Source organism: Danio rerio, chromosome 5, assembly GCF_049306965.1.
Source record: "Danio rerio strain Tuebingen ecotype United States chromosome 5, GRCz12tu, whole genome shotgun sequence".
In the NCBI taxonomy this organism is placed as follows: domain Eukaryota; kingdom Metazoa; phylum Chordata; class Actinopteri; order Cypriniformes; family Danionidae; genus Danio; species Danio rerio.
Window position 1 is genome coordinate 78,061,433 of NC_133180.1, and position 5,159 is coordinate 78,066,591.

A 5,159-nucleotide genomic window follows, 5' to 3' on the forward strand; every position below is an offset into this window, starting at 1 on the left:
CTGCGCTTTTTTTAACATGTTAGATCAAAAACTTTCCGTAGCAATAAAAAAATATCCAACAGCCTTTATAATATTAGGTGGGGATTTTAACATTGTAATGAATAATATGTTAGACAGATACCCTCCAAGGAAAGCAGCTTCTCCAAGCTCCTATCTTCTAGCGCTTATAGATAAATTTGATTTAGTCGACATATGGAGAGAGATGTATCCAGATATAATACAGTACACTTGGAGCAACAAAGATCACTCGAGACAATCCAGAATTGACTATTGGTTGATTTCTAAAACATTAAAAGACAATAATACATCTACTTCTATTAGCAATAGTCCACTGACTGACCATAATGCCATTTACATCTTTATTAATTTGTCACTAAGTACTACAATTAATAATAATAAATCTCTAATTTGGAAATTAAACAATTCTCTTCTTAAGTATGAAAAGGCCAAGCAACAGGTTGAAGAGATTATTCACATCTACTGGGAAAAAGCCAAATCACAAAAAGCTTATGGACGTAATTGGGAACTCCTAAAATATGAACTAGGTAAATTTTTTAGAAAATTTGGTGGTGACATAGCTAAGCAAAATAGATTAAATGAAGACAAAATTCTATCACAACTTTCAGATTTTTCTTTTAATAAATCACTGACAGATGCTCAAAATGCAGAATATTTAAAATTGCAGAATAAATTAGATGAGCTATATAAAACTAAAGCTAAGGGAGCCTATGTCAGATCCAGAAAAACATGGCTGGAAGAAGGAGAACAAAACTCAGCTTATTTCTTCAGGATGGAGAGATCCAATGCCTTAAATGCTTCTATTGTTCGACTTAGAGCAAACGATAAGTTACTTGAAAATCCTGGGGAGATAGCTCATTTTTGCTCCCAATTTTATAATAATTTGTATACATCAAAATACTGTGATAATTCAGCCAATTTATTTTTTGAATCTATTAATCAAAACAAAGTAATCTCATTAGAGGATAAAGAAGCATGTGAGGGTGATTTATCTCTATCAGAAATTCTTCAGGCAATCAAAAGTTTAAAAAATAATAAAAGTCCAGGCAGTGATGGTCTCACCGCTGAACTATATAAGATGTTTGATAAGGAATTATCTCCTTTTTTACTAAAAGTGTTTGAGGAAAGTTTTGATTTGGAGGCTCTTCCACCAACTATGACACAAGGGGTCATCACCTTGATCGCCAAACCCAATAAAGATAAAGAATGTCTAGAAAACTGGAGGCCCATCACCCTTTTAAATAATGACTACAAAATCTTAGCCTCTATTTTAGCAAGAAGAATTAAAGATGTCCTTAACTCGATTATTGATGAGTCGCAATCAGGCTTCATGGAGAAACGTCATATTACAAATAACATCAGATTAGTTCTAGACCTTTTAGATTATGAAGATCTTGTACTTAATGACAGTTTCCTACTTTTTCTAGACTTCTACAAAGCCTTTGATTCGCTCGAACACAAATTCATATTTAAAGGTCTTGATAAGTTTGGTTTTGGTGATTATTTTTGTAGAGCCATTCGCACATTATATAAAAACAATAATAGCTGTATTAAATTAAAATTTGGAACATCACCAAGATTCAGCTTGTCACGAGGAGTGAGACAAGGATGTCCTATATCTCCATATTTATTTTTACTAGCCTCACAACTTTTAGCTCTCCACATTTCTAGTAGTAATTTACAAGGTATCACAATTGATGATAGACAAATTATTATTAGCCAGCTGGCTGACGACACTACTTTATTCCTGAATGATGCTTCACAAATCCCTCATGCTTTAAAACTGATTGAATCCTTTTCCAAAGCATCAGGTCTTTATTTAAATATCAAAAAATGTGAATTGATGGCAATTAAAAACTGTAATGTTCCCATTATATGCAACATCCCTGTGAAAGATCAAATAACATACTTAGGAATTGTAATAAATAAGGACCAAAAAACAAGATGCAAACTCAACTTTGATCCTTTAATATTGAAAACTCAAAAGAAACTTAATTCGTGGCTGCAGAGAGACTTATCAATAAGAGGAAGAATTTTACTCTCTAAAGCTGAAGGGTTGTCTCGACTGACCTATGCAGCGCTTTCCTTGGAGGTAAATAAAGAAACATTAAAAAGGATTGATAGCATGTTAAATAAATTTGTCTGGAAAAACAAAATTCACCTAATTAAGAAATCAGTAATAATGAACCCCATAAAACAAGGAGGACTGAATTATCTAGATTTTACTACGTTAAACAACACCTTTAAAATTAATTGGCTCAAAAACTTTCTTAAAAATCCCCACTCACTCTGGAATATTATCCCTAATTATATTTTCTCCAAAGTTGGTGGTTTAAATTTTCTTTTACTTTGTAATTATAATGTTTTGAAGATACCGATCAAACTCTCCAATTTTCATAAGCAGATGCTCTTGGAAATTGGTTTAAAAACAACTTTCTTTTAGTTGGCCAGCTCTTTAACTCAGAAGGCAGACTTTACAACTATCCAGATTTCTTGCAGAAGTTTAACATTCCTGCTACTCCTAGTGAATATGCCATTGTTGTAAACTCTATCCCTTCTGGCGTGTTTATTCTAATGCAAGGTGTCACACTACCATGGCCATACACTCACTCCCTGAATTTAATCGACACAATGGTTGGAAGTGTTTGTTTTTCAGCAGACCAACAAAAAAATAACTGTAAAATTAGAGGCCTCTTTCAGAGAGAGATCATAACAATCCCTTATGTAATACCTTATTGGAACAACACTATTGAAAATATTCCATGGGAGAAAGTATGGACTTTGCCTCACAAGTATCTTATTACAAATAAAGTAAAAGAAGTAACATTTAAATTAATTCACAAATGTTATCCTACTAAGGTCTGTCTTCAGAAATATAAGCCTGACATTGATTTAAACTGCTCATTCTGTCACTCTTCGGAGGAAGACTCTATTCATTTGTTCTGGCAGTGCTCCTTCACAGAGAGATTCTGGTCAGATTTGTTGATCTTTATTCAATCTTATATTATGAGTGACTTTTCCTTTTCTTTTAAAGTTATATTCTTTGGATTATTTGATGACTCAAAAGAAAACATGGAAAAAGTATATGTAGTTAATTTGTGTATTCTATTAGCCAAGTTTCATATTCACAAACAGAAGTTTAGTGGCTCTAAACCTTTTTTTGATCTATTCAAAATCGACCTAGACCAATATTTGGAAACTATCCAGCATTCTCTTCATCCAAAAGCAACAAAAACGGTATCCTTATATTCTTCTTTTGTGTCTCTTTAAGATGTAACTTTATTTCATCAGTCCTATTTTTGTTACCCTGGCGTTTATTTGTCTTTGTGTGTATTTCTGTGCATTTGTTTATTTATTTGTATTATTTGTCTCTATGTATGTAATTGTATTTGATTGACCTCTTTAAAAAAAAAAAAAAAAAAAAAAAGAGTCATTTGATTCAGAGTCCTTTGATTCAGATGTTTCACAGAGAATCAAGAAAGACTGCAGCAGTAAAGAAAGTGAAGCAGGAAGTGTAGACTCTATTAATAAGCCATAGTGGAGTGTGTGTGGCCTTTAGTGTTCAAAGCGGTATGTGATGTGTGTGTTCTTGCACGTAAAGCATCCACACACTCAATAGCAGGAAGCTCTGCTGTGTGTGTGTGTCTGTCTGAGCGGGCCCCGGGGCCACTGTCACCACAAAACACACATTCAACAAAGAGAAAGTGTCTGTGAGCGGCTCCTGTGTTTCCTCAGGGCCCTCAGAGGAGTGTGTGAGTGTGTGTGTGTGTGTGTGTGTGTGTGTGTGTGTGTGTATGTCTATCTGTGTGTGTGTGTATGTACACTGACCGCTCATTTATACATCTTGCTAAAAGATCACCTGAACAGTGTGCATGTGTTCCCTCTGCAGTGTGTAGGTGATCCCTTAGCAGTGTGCATGTGTTCCCTAAGTAGTGTGCAGGTGTTTCCTCAGAAGTGTCCATATGTTCCCTTCTGCAGTCTGTAGATGATCCCTTAGCAGTGTGCAGATGATCCCTTAGCAGTGTGCATGTGTTCCCTCTGCAAAGTGCAGGTGGTTACTTAGCAGTGAGCATGGGCTCACAAGTGTGCAGATGATCCCTTAGCAGTTTGCAGGTGTTTTCTCAGCAGTGTGCATGTGATCCCTCATCAGTGTGCAGACGAGCCTTTATCAGGCTACATCTTGCTAAGAGATCACCTAAACAGTGTGTATGTGGTCCCTTAGCAGTGTGCATTTGTTCCCTTAGCTGTGTGAATGTAATCCCTTAGCAGTTTGCAGGCGTTCCTTTAACAGTGTGCAAGTAATCCCTTAGCAGTGTGCATTTGTTCCCTCTACAGAGTGCAGGTGGTTACTTAGCAGGGAGCATGGGCTCACAATAGTGTGCAGCTGATCCCTTAGCAGTGTACTGGCATCCCTTAGCAGTGTGCAGATGACGCCTTAGCAGTGTGCATGTGCTCCCTTAGCCATGTGCATCGTGCTATATGATCACCTGAACAGTGTGTATGTGATCCCTTAGCAGTATGCATGTGTTCCCTCAACAGTGTACATCTTGCTACGAGATCACCTGAAGAGTGTGCATGTGGTCCCTTAGCAGTGTGCAGGTGTGACACCTCAAAAGTGTGCAGGCGATCCCTCAACAGTGTCCAGGGGATCCCTTAGCAGTACACATGTGTTCCCTCTGCAGTGTGTAGGTGACCCCTTGGCAGTGTGCATGTTTTCCCTTAGCAGTGTGAATGTGATCCCTTAGCAGTATGCAGGTGTTCCCTCAGCAGTGTGCCGGTGTTCCCTGAAAAGTGTGCAGGCGATCCCTTAGCAGTGTGCAGTCAATCCCTTAGCATTATGCATGTCTTCCCTCAGCAGTGTGCAGACACTGCCTTAGCAGTGTGCACATGCTCCTTTAGCCATGTGCATCTTGCTAAGGGCTCATCTGACCAGTGTGCATGTGTTCCCTCAGCAGCATGCAGGTGATCCCTTAACAGTGTGCATGTGATCCCTTAGCAGTGTGCATCTTGAAAAACGTGCATGTGTTGCCACGGTGGTGTGCAGAGTGCCAGTGATCCTTCACCAGTGTGCTTGTGCTCCCTCAGTAGTGTGCAAGGGTGCAAATATGAGAGCAGCAGTAAAAGAAACAGCAAACAGGATC